Below are 18,358 nucleotides of genomic sequence, written 5' to 3' on the forward strand. Positions count from 1 at the left end.
CGAGGTGTATAACAGCAGGGGTCTTAGAGCCCCAGATGGTGGGGATGCCTCTCCAAGCAGAAGAAACAACTTGTGTGCAAATAACTAATTATAAAAGTGCCCAGTATGTTCAGATGGTAATGAAAGCTTATGTGGCTAGAGCTCAGGGAAATATATTCATTCATTTATTGAACTAATATTTATTGAGCAACTACTGTGTATCAGGCAGCATTCTAGCCATTGAGGGTACAATAATGAACAAAACAAAGCAAATCTCTGCTCCCATGGAACTTACATTCCATCTAGAGGGGAAACAGAAACCAGAGAATGCAGAGTCTGTCAGATGGAGGAAAGCTCTACGGAGAAAATTAAACCAGGGAAGGCATACAGCTAAGAATGTTGGGTATAGTGAAGAGGCTGGACTGGGAAGGCCATATTGATGAAGTGATGTGATCAGAGATCTAGAGGAAGTGAGAGACAGCCATTTGGATATTTGGGGAAAAATATGCCAGGCAGAGGAGACAGTCCAAAGACCTTGGGGCTGAAACATGTTCACTGCTTTTGATGACTAGTGAGGGGGTCAGTATGGCAGGAGGAGTGTGAGAGTGGGAGGGCATGTAGGAGTGAGGCCAGAGTGGCCCTGAGGCCAGATAAAGAGGGCCTCGGGTGCAGTTGGAGGGACTTACTCTTTTACTATGAAAGAGATGGGCAGTTACTGGAGGTTTTTAGGCAGAGGTGTCTACCGCATTGACTAATGAGCCCAGTGTCCCATGAAGAACAGACTTTAGGGGCAAGGAGAGCTTGCTAAGCAGGAGACGATGGTGGTTTAGACCAGGATGGGAGCAATGAAGGTGGCAAAAAACAGTGGGACTCTAGGCTTTGTTTTCTTTTTCTTCTCTTTTTTTTAGGTAGAAAGCTGTTAAGATTTGTGAATGGATTATAAAAAAGGACTCAGTGATGACTCGATAGTCCTGAAGCCTAAGCAATTGGAAAGATGGAATTACCGTTCTCTAAGTTGGGAGTACTTTAGGAGAAACAAATTTGGAATAGGGACCGTCAAGAGCTTTGCTTTGGACTATTGAGGTTTTCGTTATCTACTAGAGACCCAAGTAAAGATCCTGAGCACGCAACTGGATGTAAGATACTGAAATTCGAAGAGGGTTCTGGGCTTGAGATATGAATTTGTGGGTTTTCATGATTTGGATGGCATTTTAAGTCATAAGGGTTGATGAGATCGTTATGTGAAATGAGAGTGGCAGGAATGAATCTAGAGGATAAGGTAGAAAATGAATATGAAGAATTGTTGCACCAAGGCTTGGAGTTTGACCATAATCCCATTAGAAGTGTGAAATCAACTAGAGCTTTAAAGCTACAGTGATTTGACACGATCGACTTCCTTTTTATTTTTTTTAAAGATTGGCACCTGAGCTAACAACTATTGCCGATCTTTTTTTTTTTTTTTTCTTGCTTTATCTCCCCAAATCCCCCCTGGTACATAGCTGTATATCTTAGTTGCAGGTCCTTCTAGTTGTGGCACGTGGGATGCCGCCTCAACGTGGCCTGACAGTGGGTGCTGTGTCCGTGCCAAGGATCCAAACCAGCGAAACCCTGGGCTGCCGCAGCGGAGCACGGGAACTTAACCACTCAGCCACGGGGCAGTCCCTCGACTTCCTTTTTAAAAGAAAACTATTGGCGGTGGGCCTCAGACAGGAAAAATTTGGAGAGAAGGAGATAATTCTATCACAGAGGTCCAGATGAGAGATGGGCAGGGTTAGAGGAGATGGAGAAGAATTGCTGGGTTCAGGTGTTCATTCTAAGGTAAAATCAGAGGCTTTGGTGCCTGACTGGATGTGGGAAGATGTTGCAGAGAAGTAATCTCCAAATCACTTAGTGTTCCATGGTGATATCATAAGGGCAGTGTGATGATTAATTTTATGTCAACTTGACGGGGCTAAGGGATGCCCAGATAGTTGGTAAAATCTTATGTATTTCTGGATGTGTTTGTGAGGGTGTCTCTGGAAGAGGTCAGCATTTGAATCAGCAGACTGAGTAAAGCTTACCCTCACTAATGTGAGTGTGCATCATCCAATCCACTGAGGGATTGAACAGAATAAAAATGTGGAGGGAGGCAGAATTCACTCTCTTTGCTTGAGCTGGGACATCCATCTTCTCTTGCCCTTGGACATCAGAGCTCCTGGTTCTCAGGCTTTTGGACACAGACCAGGACTTATGTTATCAGCCACCCAATTCTCAGGCCTTCAGATTTGGAGTGGACTACACCACCAGCTTTCTGAGTTCTCCATCTTTCAGAGGACGGATCATGGGGCTTCTCATCTTCTGTAACTGCATGAGCCAATTCCTATAATAAATCTTTTATAGATATATCTACATGTATATCCTATTGGTTCTATTTCACTGGAGAACGCTGACTAATACTGACAGTAACCAGGGAGAAAATGGGAGGCTAAAATGATGAGACTTTGATCCCCAACACCCTAAAGAAAAGCTTTATTTTTATCTATTTACTATGTTGGTAAATACTATTTTGTTTGAGAAAAATCTCCTTTAGAAAATGTTTGAAAACCACTTGAGCAGACGATAACTCCACCGAGTTCTAGTTTTGGAGCTCTGCATGAGGTGACATCCTTGACTAGGAGCATGCTTGGAGGTAGAGCTGACTTTGGTTTTGCACATTGTGAAATCCAATAGGGTATTACTATAGAGCTATCTGGGATGAAGAATATTGACAGAAGTCCTAACACAATATGGTCCAGGTGGTTCTTCAAGAGGTTCCCGTGCCTTACTGTTGGGGATGAGAAAAAAAAAAAAAACAAGTAACAGAAGATGACTATATAACATTCAGTGAAGGGAATACTTTTACCATGGCTCTCCTTTTCTAATCACTGATACGGTGCCCTCAAATCCCTCAAAGTAATTTAAACGCATCCACCCAAGTTAATCAATGTTTTAATCTTATTTGCTGGAATAAACAAGTTGACAAATAGAAAGGTAGAGAAAGAAAAAGTGAAAAACAAAGAGATGGAGGAAATATTTTAGAATTTGTCAAGATCTGCATATCATAATACCAAAGTATGAAAACACAGCCCTAGAGAGTTTTGCAAGGGGCCAGGATTATTCAGAAGATATTCTCACAGTAAGGGAACAATGTTTCTCGCTCCCTCAAACAAGACAAGGAGTGGATTTGGGAAGGAAAGGGTGAAGTGATGGATAGGTCAAGAGATGCTTCAAACATTTCCAGTGATATTCATAAATTTAGCACTTACCAAGAATGGCTTCTTAGAGAAACCATTTGGAAATTGGAACTTTAATAGGTTTCAATCTTTGGGAATATTTATTTATTTTGTATGTTGTTCAAGACAAAATAAAAATCTGAGTCCTCCTATACCATCTAGTAGTCATAGCTCGATAGCAATAGTGGTGGTTTTCAATCATGACTGCACAGTAGAACCACCCGGAGAGCTAAAAGAAAAAGAAAAAAAATCCATGCCCAACTGCAGCACTTCCAGGTGGGCAGAGCTCCCCAGGTACTGCTAACCCGCAAGCAGGTTTGGTAACAACCGCCCACTACTGCAGCTCCTCATGTGACTTAACAGAGTTCGCTGGGTGTTTAGCTGGTTTGGTTGCCGTTATTCTCTGGATATTGCTTCCAATGTTAATGATGACAAGGCAAAGGATTCTCCCAATATTATCAGGGAGTTGAGGAGTAGGGAAATGTACAGAAGGACAATCAAACCAACCTTGAGAATCTTCGGTGAATCCTCTTCGTGATTGCAAACCTGCACATCGAAATGCCAACCTGTTATTATCTCTGCCGTTCAGGTCAGTGAATACCTTGACGTTTTATGTGCACAGATGTGGCATGAAGCAGGCAGAGAGAATAGATGCAGACAGAAGGCATGTCTCACAGCCTTCTGAGACCTGAATTTTCATCTCCAAGGTTAGAGGCAATTTCCATCGGTTGGCCAACTTCCTACCGACCCAGATGACAGCTGATGCCCACTCACTTATCACATGAAGGCTGTTCTTTGCTATTCAGTGCTTGTGGAGCGGATGTGGTTGAAACAAAGACAATGCAGCTAAAAAGAATTATGTTATTAGTGGTACGTCCCCTTTGGGATTTTTTTCTTCTGTTTTTGCAACAGGAAGAACAGTATCATCTTCCTCCTATTTCAACATCATCTGGCACCCATAACCTCTATGATTCCATTTCCTACCTTCTCCCTCTCATACTCCAGGCATTCTGGCCTCCTTGCTGTTTCTCAAACGACCAACCATGGTTAGAACCTCAAGGCCTTTACTCATGTCTCCACATCAAACTACTCCTTCCTGCCTTTATCCTCGAGACTTACTCTCTCCTCCTCTTTCGGGTTTCTGCTCAAAAGTCTCCTTATTGGAGATTATTTCCCAGACCATTCTATATAAAATAGCAACTCTCCATCCTCACCATTCCTTTTCCCCATTACATTGCTTTAGTTTTCTCCCTAATACTTATTATCATCTAATATGACAGATATTTGTTTTGCTCCTGATTCCTTGGACTGGAATAGAAGCCCAAAGTACAAGGACTTTGTGTATTTTCCTTATTGTTTAATTCCCGGTGCTGGCACACAACACACATTCAACGAATATTTGATGCACGAATGAATGAATGAATTGATGTATTGTTCAAACTGTTTGGAGATCACAACCTGTGACTGTGGCAGACTGTCCTTTCTAGAAATGACCAGACTAGTCTCTCCCATCCCACATGCTCTTCTTGCTGTGAGGCTTGGATGCTCCACCCATCAAGAGCTTGGGTCTGTGCTCCGTCTATTGTATCTGATGGGCCAAAGTGACACTATGTGACTTCCAGAGTTAGGTCATGAAAAGCAATACAGTTTCCACCAGGTTCTCTTGAGATGCTTGCATTTAGGACACAGCCACCATATAGTAAGGAAGTCCAGTTAGTTCACGGAGAGGCCCACATGGAGAGTAACTGAAGCTGATGACCCACAGCCATGATGGATCCTCAGATGACAGTCAGCACCAATTTACCAGCCATGTGAGTGAACCATCATGAAAGCAGATCCTCCAGCTCCAATCAAGCCACCCCAGGTTATGCTTCTTGGAACAAGGAAGAGGTGTCCTTGCCAAGCACTGGCAAAGTTTCAGGTTTATGAACAAAATAATTTATTGGGATTATTTTAAGCTACTATGTTTTGGGGTTGGTTTTTATTCAGCAAAAGATCACGAATACAGAATTTGATTGTTAATAAGGGAACAGATATAAATATAAATATAACTGAATATAAATCATCACTATTATACACATACGAATGCATACTTATCTCATGGTAAATATTCAGCAATCTGGCTTCAGTGTTATATATGCACTCATAAAGCCAGAGCTTTATATTTATATTGTACAACTGTAGTTCTTTAAATAAAATTATAAATGCGTAGTCCTATGTGTTCCCTATACAGTGAACACACACATACATAAAAATATTGTATACAAAATGGTGCAACCATGATATAAAATAGCATGGCAGTCCCTCAAAAAACTAGAAATAGAATTACTGTATGATCCAGCAATTGCACTTCTGGGTATCCAAAAGGATCAAAAACAGGGACATGAATAGGTGTTTTTACATGCATGTTCATAGCAGCATTATTCACAGTAGTCAAAAGGTTGAAGAAACCCAAGTGTCCATCAACAGATGAATGGGCAAACAAAATCTGGTCTATACATACAATAATGTAATGTTATTCAGCTCTAAAAAGGAAGGAATTCTCACACATGCTACAACATGGATGAAACTTGTAGATGTTTTGCTAAGTGAAATAAGCTGGTCAACAAAGGACAAATACTGTATGATTCTACTGAAATGAGGTAGAGTAGTCATAGAGACAGAAAGTAGAATTGTGGATTCCCAAGGCTGAGAGCAAGAGGGAATGCGGGCATTGTTGGATTGGTCTAGTGTTTCATTTAGCAAAATTAAAAAGTTCTGGAGATGGATGGTGGTGATGATTGCACAATAATGTAAATGTACTTAATGCCACTGAACTGCACACTTAAAAACGATTATGATGGTAAATTTTATGTGTTTTATATTTCACACAGTTAAAAAATATTACATGCAAACACAATGCATCTGTAGTGGCATGCACGTCTCCTGTGTGATAAATATTTATACGTGTATCTCTAATATTATGAATGTGGCCATACATATCTTCAGTACTATACATATCATAGACTTCCAATGTTGAAAATAAATTCACACGGATAACACTTTACAGGGTTAACATGTTGGACTTATAAATACATCTCAAATGTTTTATGCATATACCTGTATACCAGTTGTATATGCATACCTACATTTTAATATATATTATATAATCTATTTTCATTGTATATGTATAATATTATTGTATATTGAGTTTATACATAGTATATATAAATTATGTATAAAATACACAGATACCATTTGTACACATCCATATAAAATTTGTATGTACACAAAACACAAAAACATCCCCAGGATCGGCAGAGTCTTTCTTCAAAAGTGGATACACACACACACACATCTCAACTTTCACATACATAAAGTGCAGTTTGTACACACACAGCTGCATTTCCAGAGTTTATATACACATACCACTACAGTGTTGTCCACACAAACCTTCATATTTCTTCAGTGCTGGATAGACACATATGAATCTTCAGAGTTGTTCACACATACAAACGTAAACATGCACATAAATAGTCATGTATACGTGGATCCCTATATGACTATACATCTCTTAATGCACATTCACACCACTGTCTGCTATTACATATATACACAGGCATCTTCAGGGTTTTACACACACGCACGTAACTAATGTCATATACACACAGAGAGGTTGGGTCATGAGACTCTTTTCCTCTTGTAATTTGTGCTATCAGCCTCATTGTTTTATTATCTTAATTTGCGTATTACAAAATTTTTGTCCTGTGGTAAAGGGTTTTAATTTAATCAAAACCTTGGAGATTAAATAATTAAACCTGTCACCATCCACAGTTTTTATTGTTAATTAGTCATGGTGAGGTGCCATTGTCATAGGATGCAGGGTCCCTAAATTTAGCAGTGAAATATCACATTGATCACACACAAAACAGCCTGGAGTCTCTGGAGATCTGGCTGCACGTCAGCAAGTGCACTGTGGCTGAGTCCACCCTTCACCTATTAAAGGGGGTGCTCCTGGAGTCGTCGGCAACAATCTGCTTGTTCTCTGGATGCACATAGCAACCAAAAAACCTGCCATCCTTAACCCCTTGAGGGTCCCACGATAGCAACCAGAGGAGGATGATAGTCTCAATCAGTTCTGGGCTGAGTGCCTGCCCGCCTGGCTGAACCAGAGCTCATCTCCCCCAGAGAGACAGCTGCTTCCCCACCCAGAGCTGAGGGCTCTCCCCCAACCCCTTCCTTACAGATTGGGGAAAGGAACCCAACCAAGCATCTTTCCCTCTCAGTGCACCAGCTCAGGTGCTTCTTTCTGCTCCTTTTTGAGAAAAGACAAGTAAAATGCATAGCATGATGCTTTCCAGCATCCCAGCTGCCATATTCCTGTGTATGCATATTCTGGGCCTGAAAACAGATCTGCTAAATATCAGTATTAATTAACATAGCCCCAAAATTCCTCCTAATGCTCTTTCTTCCATTTGAGCCCACCTTTCAAGTGGTTTCCTGCTGTACCTGAAATAGGAAAGCTTTGGGGACTAGCAGACAGATTCAGAACTCAGCTTTGTCACTTAACAGGAGTTATGATTTCCTCATATTTTTTATTTTAGCTAAAGTCTCAGTTTCCTCTTTTGTAAAACAGGATGTTGTGAGCATGAAATAGATTTCTACTGGTTATCCATTCCATGCCTTTTCCCATTGCAGTGAGGTGGAAAAATGTCCTTCTTCTCTTACCCGTGTCGTCCTCCTTGAGATGGAGAAACTTGATTCCATCCCCCAACCGCTATCGGTACCATTGAGTAGTTGAAAGAACACTTGGGTGCAGAGAATCAATGGGAACACTGACTATGTTTGAGCCAGAAATAACAGTTTAGAATCATATTACTAAGAGTTGCAGGTGCCTTGCTGTATCTTGTAGGGAATAAATAGTTACTGAGTGTTTAAAAACTAAATATTTCTGGGTTTTTTTTTTTTTTTTTGAGGAAGATTAGCCCTGAGTTAACTACTGCCAATCCTCCTCTTATTACTGAGGAAAACTGGCCCTGAGCTAACATCCATGCCCATCTTCCTCTACTTTATACGTGGGACGCCTACCACAGCATGGCTTTTGCCAAGCGGTGCCATATCCGCACATGGGATCTGAACCTGCAAACCCCGGGCTGCCGAGAAGTGGAACATGCAAAGTTAACTGCTGTGCCACCCGGCCGGCCCCAGAAAACTAAATATTTCTGAGTGCCAACGAGGTATTAACATTGGAGAAAGAACAAGACTGTCCACGTTATTTTCTTCTGTTTCTGGATACTCGAAGCATCGTGGGATGGTGGCCGGGAGCGGATTGGAAGGACACTGAAGTGAGGTAGGCTGGAAGGGAGAAAGTGACATGAGTTTGTCTTTGTGTTTTCTCCTCTAGTTTTCCTTTTCAGGCTCACCTGCTTCCAGGAGTCTGGTGTCCTACCACACTCCCTGCCATTCACAGTTCCATCCTGCTTTGCTTTACTCAAGGCAGTGAAGCCTTGTGTAAACTTTTCCCACCCCTCCTATAGAAGTTACTCCTACTCTCTCACCTTCTGATAAAGCCTGTCAATGCTTCCATGTGAATGACTGACAGTTGACAGATAATAAATACCATGTATCTGGAACTATTCTAAGCACTGGGGCTAAATCAGTGAGCAAAGTAACCGAGGTCCCTGACATCAGGGAGCTTTCATTCTAGTCAGAGGGAAGTAGAATGTAGACAAATAAACAAACAAGAGGATACTAGAGAGTTGTAAGTTGCTAGTAAGAAATAAAAGATTAAGATGAGTAGGTAAGACTGAGAGACAGTCAGAGGCTAGATTATGTAGGATTTATGGTCTTGTGTCCATAGCAAGAATATTAATTTCATTCTAAATGACCTAGGGATCCACTATAGGGTATAAGCAGAATAGTGATGCAAACTTATTTGCACTTTTAAAAGATTAGCTGAGGAGAGACTATATGGAACACTGAGAGCAAAGGGGTAGCATTATGTCTAATAAGAAGAACAATTTAAAAAAAAAAAAAGCACATTAATTCAGAGAAATAAACTCCTAATGGTCATACATATGACCAGAGTGAGCTATCTATGCAGTAAACATTTGGAAGCAAGGAAGCCTTCTTAGAGACACGGGAACTACATGACCATCGGCTCTCTCCTGAGCACACTTATTGGAGATGCCCCACACAAGGAAGAGGCAGACACCTTTCTTCTCCTGGGACCTCACTGCTTACCTTTGGTGAAGGCGCTCTTCCCAATCCTCCATTGCAGGATCCCATCACACAAGTGTCCTAAGGGAGTTTGTCCATCTGTGATGCAGGGGAGAAGGCAGCAAACTGGTTTATTACTTTCACTGTCGTGCTTCCCGTCATTGTTAACAGTGCACACTTCATTTACGTGTTGAGAGAGAAGAGAAAGACGGGAATTGGATGACTACTGAGATATACGTAAAGGGACATATTTAGTTTTAGTAACTTCACTTTAAGTCTTATAAGGTGGTGGTGAGTAAATTAGTGGAAGGTTTGAAGAGCTTAAAATAAAGGTTTCGTTCCTTTTTATATTAATTGACTCATTCATTCATCCTTCAGCTGTATGCTGTGCTCTCCTTCTGGGTTGAGCATGTATAGACATGAGGATTCAGAGATGAACATGACACGGTTCTTACTCTTATGGGATCATACTTTAGTGGAAAGATGTGCAGTAAAGAGTAACTTTGCCCAAAGAAAGGTTTGGGACTTTGTGCCTGGCTCCTGGGAGTTAATCTCTAAGCTCTCCGAAAATTCTGCCTGACAAGAATATCTTTGTTTACATGGATGCCTTTGGCCATGACAGATAGTCCATACTAACAATGTGATTTGTAGGTATCAGTTCCACCTTCGGAGGGGCCAAAGGCTAACGTTAGCCATACAGGTGGTCATCTGTGTCCATGTGGCTGACCTCCAACAAACACTCTGCATGCCAAGGCTTAGAGAAGCTTTTCTGTCTGGCGATATTCTGCTGGGAGAAGTCAGGGCTATCTACAGCACTTCACTGGGAAAGAACACCTGGGGGTTCATGCATGGAGGTCTTCTGTGCACTGCTCATGTGCTTTTCCCGTTGCTTATTTTAATCAGTATCCTTTAGTTGCAATAAACCATAACTCTGAGTATAATAGCTTTTCTGAGCTCTTTTAGCAAATCATTGAACCTGAGGGTGTTTTGGAGACCTACTGAACTCTCAGAAGAAGAGACATAAGTAGCTGACTATAGGGCAGTTATTAATAGAGCAAAAGATACATGCTGTAGGGTCCAGAGGAAGGGTGCATAACCTCGTTTGGATAGTCCAGGGGAAATCTATAAGAACAAGGAAAGCATAAAGTGCTCTTAAATATGACTAAAAAAAGAGAAAAAGTTATTCCAAGCAGAAGAAAAAACAAAACCAGGGTGGATGAGGAGCATAGAAAATTAGGGAATTGAAAGTGGTTCTAGATAATTAGATAAGTTCATATGGGATATAGCAAGAGATGATTCAAGAATGAGATGAGGCGATAGTAGTGATCTTTCATGTCTTTTTACCCATAGGTGACAGGAAGCTATTTTATGATATTAAGAATGGAAGCAGCATAGTCAGATTACATTTCAGATAGATTACCCCAAGCAGAAGTGGGGATAAATGCTTGAGACAAGGAGATCACTCAAGAAGACATTACAATATTTTAGGCTAGAATGATGAAGGCTTGGTTAATGGCCAGGGATATAGAAAGGAGGCAATGGATTCAAGAAAGGAGGCAAGGATTCAAGAAACATTTAAGACAAGGAAGTAACAATCTGAAATTCTAATTAATTTGCGTTGGAGATTTTAAAAAAGGCTAAGTCGAGGATGAAATCCAGATGTTGTGCTTAGGTGATTGGGGATGGCGATACCATTTTCTAAGAAAGAAATCAGGAGGAAAAGCAAGCTTAAGAGGAAAAGGAAGTTCTGCTTTGGAAGTGTTTAGTTTTAAGCACCAGTGGGATCACAAACGGAAATAAACATAAGGATGAGGAACCCAGACAAGTGGTCTGGCCTGCAGAAGATGCCAAATGAATGTTGACCTCAAAAACTGTGAATTTTAATATTTCAAAGACATAATGAAATAATAGGTCTTCAGTATTACAAATCCAACATGTCTATTAAAAATGGCTGTAGAGTGAGTAGAATGTGGTTATTTGAAATGTGTGGTATATTGTAATTGTTGGTGATAAGGCAGATCTCAACTACATACTAAAAAGAAACTAGCAGGTTTTTTTTTTTTTTTTTTTGAATTCTGTTCAGATGATAGAACAAGGATGACTCAGGAAAGATTTATCCCCTTAACTAGCAAAGCAGAATTCACACCACAGCTCCTGCTGTTGCTGGGCGAAAGCTGTCATCTTATATCCTGTCCTATCTCCCCAAGAACCAATGAATCTTTTCCCTAAAATTCTAGCAAATTCCCCTTTGGTGAGAGAGTGTGGTATAGTGGAGAATGCTGTACTGGAGCCAGGATACCTAGGTTTTAGTCCTGGCTGTCAGAAGTGGTACTTTTCAAAGAACCGCAAGCACTCTCCCTCTGAGTACTGTGATTTAGACCTTGTAGGAATTGGGCTTTGGGTCTTCAACGAATAACTCCTACTGATTTAATGATTTAATCTGAAGTCTCTAGAACTTATGTTCCCATGCTATCAATTCTACTTGTTTAATCTATGATTTGACCACGGACATTACTGCTTATCTTTAGCCAACTTCATTTTGTATATTTGGTCAACTGAACTCAATATATGACTCCGTTTGATCCTTGGGGGCAACGCCCAAAATCTGCCTCTTTCTTCTCTGCTTTACAACTCCTAACCAAGTCCTGATGGCTCATAGAAGGCTTATCCTTTATGTGGTCCAATCAAGATGCCAGTTCTAGCACACCCTTCCTATGTGACCCAGGGTAAGTTATATCACCTCTATTCAATATTTCTCATCTGAAAGATACTTGAACAAGAATAATTACTAAGATTTCTTCCAATCTGTCATCCTATGAGTCAAAGACAGAGGCAATTTCATTTGAATTGAATTAAAAGAGAAATTGAATTTCATCAAAAAGAAAAGGGATACAATGATTTTGAATGGAGAAGTATTAGGTTGATAGGATGTAAGTAACAATACATAAATTATGATACATAGGTGAGAGTCAGTGGGACTGGATGATTAAACCTAGATAAAGAGTGTGAGATGAATGGAGACATGAGGGATTTGGGACGTGGAACACAAAAATGGACAGAGATCCACATAGGTACCAAAATTCGCATCCCAATCCATTGTCAGGAGTCTGAGAGATCAAGGCTGGGACCTGCACTAAAGAGAGGTCTCCTAAGATATTTCAGACCAAATTAAGAGTTCTGTGGTCAAATAAACCTGGGAAACAGGCATTCATTATTTCCGTCCGGAAAATGCAGAATGCACTTTAACATTTTAAAGACATAGAGAATTTCTTCAGGGTAAAAAACAGCAACTTTGTTTAGCCCAGAATTGCCCAAATTATTCAGTCTTGGAATACTCTCTCTCTATTCATTTGCTTTCCATCAAATGACACACCAGGGCACGTGCTCTCTTAGTGCAGTGAAGAGTATATTGGAGGTTTAGGAGCCAGGGCATCAGAAATGTTGAGAGACAGCATCAGGTCTCAGGTGTTAGGGCGAGGAAGGGTCATTGTCTAGCTCTTCAGGGCTTTCTCTCAAAGGCAAACCCTTAAAGATGGGAACCTACCCAAATGAGTTTCTGCCAAAAAAAAAAAAAAAAAAAAAAAAAGGAAGATTTGGTTCTATATTCTCATTCCTTCTATCTTTCCAGTTAGGGACATAATGGTGGTTCAGGGGCCTGGAGATAAATAAAAAGTGGCATCAGCTGTCTAAAGAAAGGGCTTATTGAGTCTAAAGCAGCAGATGGAGTCCAGATAAACACATCTCAAGCCAACTTAGGTAGACCAAGAAGAGAAGCTGCTTTTTCAAACTTTTCAAGTTTGCTGGCCTTTCTCTGTGCGATGTACTAAGATAACAGGTTTGACTCACCAGGAGATGACGCACACAGCACGGGGAGTTTGAAAAGGCACTGCTTAACCTTGCTAAGAAATGCTGGTTTTAAGAACAGCTGGAATATTGCTTTCTGATCCTCAACCATCAGCCCAGCAAGGACGAGAGATGTTCTGATGATGAACAAAAAAATAAAAAGTACTTCATTGGGCAAATAAATCTAATGAATATTGACAGCACTGGGAAAAACAACTTGACTTAAAATAATCCTTTTGTACGTAAGGGAAGGTGGCACCATAACTGCAGGAATCTGAAAATGCATATTGTATGAAGAGACCATTTCAAAGAGTCTTTTTCCATTGACATTTTAAAGAAATATTTTTAATCTGCTCTTGTAAAATCTAGTATTCATGCTTTATCACCGACAACTGAAACCACAGGTTGAAGTTGCACATTATCAATCTGATGACTCAAACATGAATAGGGAATACTTCTGTTTCTTGTGTGAAGTGCATGCAGTAAGAAACAAACAGATAATAATGACTTTTGTGGACAAACACTGAGCTAATTGTTGGGGAAGGGGAAGTATAGATCGAAAGAAGAGAAACACACTGCCATAGATTTTTGAATCCCCCCTACGTGCGAAGTACCTGGACAGATTGGAAGGAAACAAGTTTGTAGAAAATTTAGTTTCTATGGTTTCAGTTGAAGCTGATTTCTACAAGCAGCAGAAACCCGTGAGTTAATTCAAACAAGGAGGGTTCATTGAAGGGAACACAGAAGAATTCCACATAACCCAAGGGCAGAAAACAAAGCACAAATCAGCCTCTGGGAACTGGAAAACCATTAGAAACAATGACCACCTCTCTATGGAGCCCCAGTTTCTCTATATCCACCTATTCCGCAGTCTTGCTCTCCTATGACGTTGGGTAGCATCTGACTTTGCCTTTAATGGTAGTGATCCCAGCCTTGGCTTCACAGGAATGTTAGGTCAGAGAAGAATGCATCATAGTCTCTCAGTTGAAATTCTCTCTTCAGAGACAATTTGATGGTTGCTCGACAAAAAGTAGACTGAAGGACTTTGGGCCCAGTGTGTCTCTCTCCCGAGAGCAAGGACTGCGTTGTGAACGTGCCTGCATGAGATGTGTATACCTGGTCCTCCTCTGTGCCATGGAAAGGCAATGTTGTTAACAAGAGATGTGGATGGGATAGATCATTGAATATGTCTCTTATACTTATCCTTAGAAAGACTATATTTAGATGAGAAAAGAAGGCAAAAGGTAGAAAGGAAATATATACTAATTGCTAAAAACATAACATCATCTGGGGTGCAAATATGAATTTAACCTTGGATTTGGAGAGGAAAATTCAAACAGAGAAGGAAAAGTAGTAGGGAGAGTGCCTTGGACAGAAGAAGTGACATGAGCCTCGTCACATAGATGGTGATGCGTAAAGAGGCTTAAGGGGAGGTACTGGTCATTTAGTTAAGCAACATTTTTGGAGAACTTTCTCTACTCTGGACAATGCAATATATGGATATTACATCTATTAAAAATATTAATTGAACATCTACTGTGTGCTAGTCACCATTCTAGGTGCCAGAAACACATGAGCAAAATGAAATTTTTGTCTCCAGGAGCTTACATCTTAGTAAAGGGAGACAGGAAATTAAAATTATAATTTTTCAGGTGTTTTTGAGTGGCACACAATGATTAGTTAAATGAATAATTAACCTAAACATAAATAAACAGCTCTTTTCTTCAAACCAGCTTCCTCCACGGAGCTAGAACCTTGATTATATCTGGAAACCTGGGTTTAAATTGTCACATTTTTACAGACTAGAGAGGATAATATTTTCTGAAAATTCCAGTAAGAAAAAATCTTAGAAAAACCCTTAGCAATCTTGCTAGGATAATGTCTATTCCTCATCTTTCTCTTAAACCAAGCACTGTAGCAGAGAAAGGTTTGTGTGTCTATCTCTCTGTAGTGTCTAGAGTCATGTGTGCATCTCTCTATGCCTTATTGTGTCCTGGGAGGTTTAGCTGGCTCATCCTATTTCACTACACCCTCTCAACATTGGAGTACTCCATGGCTCAGTCCTGTGACCCATCTCATCTCCAGTTACAGTTTCTTCATATGTAATTTCATTTAGTTGTAGGGTTTTAAATAATGTCTTGATGCTCTGACTACAAAATCTTTACCTGTCCTTTTATGTCGGGCTTGTATCTCCTTTAACCCTACTAGCTATATTATGGACATCCTAAACATGAGTCCAAAATTGTGCTCTTAAGATACCTCTTACCACACCTGTCTCATCCTTTTGTCCTCCCTGTATAAATAAATGGCCACACTCTCCACCCAAATGGGTAGCCAAAATGAAGGATATATCCTTGATTTCTATTTCACATGATCTTTCTTCCCACAATCAATCCATCAGCAAGTCTTGTTCACTGTACCTTCAAAATATGTCTGGAATTCATCCATTTCTATTCATGTCTAATGCCCCATCCTATTCAAAACCACAGTCCTCTCTCATGGAATACTGCTACGACCCTGTAATTTCCCTCTGTTTCTACTCTTATTCACTCTAGCCCATTTTTCTCGCCATAGTCAGAGTAATCGTCAGGTCATATCACCTCTCTGTTTTCAACTTCCCGTGATCTTCCGAGGACACTCAGAATGAAATCCAAATCCTTCACCCTGATTTATAAAGCCTGATGGTATTTCTATTAGGCACACAGCATTTATCAGAAAGAAACATCACTGTATTGGAGAAGGAAAACACACCAATACGAGATAGTAGAAATAAAATAAATCAAATAAGTAAATTCATAGGAAAACACATTCTTTTGCAATGTATTGTAAAGAAGCTGAAAAATAAGCAGGAATTGCAGAATGTTTACACTCTTCTCACCACAGAGTGGAGACTGGCCAATTAAATCTGGGTTATCTGCAAAGGTTGAACTGCTCATGCTCCACGTCTTGTTGCCTTGGTGATGGAGCGCCTGCATGATGATATTTATGCAATAAGTAGAAAAGCTACATGCAAATTCAAGGTGGATCAAAGCACGGTCTATACAGCTACACTTTAGAGGAAGGTACGTGGAAGAGCTTATAGAGGCGCTGCACCAGAAAAAAAATACGAAGAGGAAAACTGTAATTTACAGCTTAACTGGGGCTTTAACAGCACTCCACTGACCTTAGTCTTAGATACTGTAAATAAACTAAATTTTTTGAGCATCTCTGTTGCAATTCCACTCCTCTCTGATCTATTGCTGAATGAAATTAAACCTTGGAAGGATTAAGTAGGGAGTTAACAATTCTGTCTGTGAGCTTGTATGCCTTTCAGATTTCATTTCACATCCTTTTGAGGGCATCTATATCATTCTTGTCCAAATTAGATCACTATTGAATATAACAAGGGGCGCTATCAAAATTCAGTTAAGACAACAGGTATAAACTTAGACCATCCTGCGGAACTGGGACATACGCACGGTCCCCTAGTTACTCTCCTCCTTGGTCACTATGTTTCAGCCACACCTGCTTTCTTCTGATTCTGCAAACATCACATCCCTTCCTGCCTTGGGTCTTTGCAGCGAGTATTTCCTTTTCCTTTGGATACTCTTCCTTCAGACTGTTACACAGAAAGCAGCTTTTTGACATTTATGCCTCAGCTTAAAGTCACCTTTTAAGGTAGCCTTCACTGGCAGCCCAACCTAAAGTACACTCAAATCATTCTTCATCACATCGATTTTTCCATTACATGCTTTTCATTTCTTGATTTTTTTCATACTTCTTTTATGGTTTGTTGAATACAGCTCCAAATTATGAAATAAATTCCTTAAGGCTGTGCCTCAGCTACCAGAATAGTAGGCGCTTAATTAGTATTTGTGGAATAAATGAAGGAATAAATGAAATCAAGTCGTTATCATATTGGATCATATTTAAAATCATAATTTATACTTATTCTGTGATTTTTAGATTTACTACTCACGCTTGTCCATTTTTACCACAAATCTCTATTCCTTTTTTGTTTTTGGTGATTACCATATTTTTATTGTTCTTGTTATTTCTGTTTTGCCTGAAATTTGTCTTGAGTATTTTTTTTTTTCAAGGAAGAACATGTTTGTCACCTTCTTTGGTCCTTGTATGTTTTTTAATTTCCTTCCCAGATGAAATAAAGCTTAGTTGGGTATAAAAACTCACTAGGGGTTTCTCCATTGTCTTCTTTAGTTTAAAGAAGGAGACAAAGGTTTTGTTCTTTGGCAAACCCAGTTTTTCTCCACAGTACATAATCTTCCCCACTCTCACTTCCGTTCCCTGGCCGAGTGATTGCAGGTGAATTTCGTTACTCTCAATCTTCAAAATGTACTTGTTCAGGCTATCTCTAGGTGTTTGTCTTAGTCATTTTGGGCTGCGATAGCAGAATACCACATAAAACTAGGTGACTTATAAGCAACACATTTAATTTCTCATAGTTCCAGAGGCTGGGAAGTCCAAGATCAATGTGCTAGCGGATTCAGTGTCTTCCTGTTTCACAGATGGCCACCTTCTTGCTGTGTCCTCAAATGGCAGAAGGGACAAGGGAGCTCTTTGGCATCTCTTTTATAAGGTCTCCAGTTTCATTCATGAGGGCTCCATCCTCATGACCTAATCACCTTCCAAAGGCCCTGCCTCCTAATACCATCACACTGATGGGTGGGATTTCAACAAATCAACTGGGGGACGGAGCACAGACATTCCCTGTAGAGCAGTGTTGCCTTTTATGCATTTATCTCTCAAATGGGTACCCATGATTTAGAGACAGCCTTTTTCCACTCAAAAAAGTCATTCTATTATACTCTAATTCTCACTTTCAAAATTTTTGTGAATATCTTATATTCTCCTCTTTTGAAACAGATTTTTCATCTATTGAAGTTCTGCTCTCTGTTATCCCATTGAGACCTCTCTGTTATCTCAATGCCACTTTTCTTACCATTTAGTATTTTCCCTCCTTATTTTGTGGAAGCTTCATAGATTCGTTTCACATCATTTTTTTCTCTGTACGTTTGATTCTGGACCTACATTTTCTAATGCTCATTTTAATCCTATGGGTGGATTTTTATCTTCTTCGAATTTCTTTC

This window comes from Equus quagga, chromosome 14 (genome assembly GCF_021613505.1).
Source record: "Equus quagga isolate Etosha38 chromosome 14, UCLA_HA_Equagga_1.0, whole genome shotgun sequence".
NCBI classification, from domain to species: domain Eukaryota; kingdom Metazoa; phylum Chordata; class Mammalia; order Perissodactyla; family Equidae; genus Equus; species Equus quagga.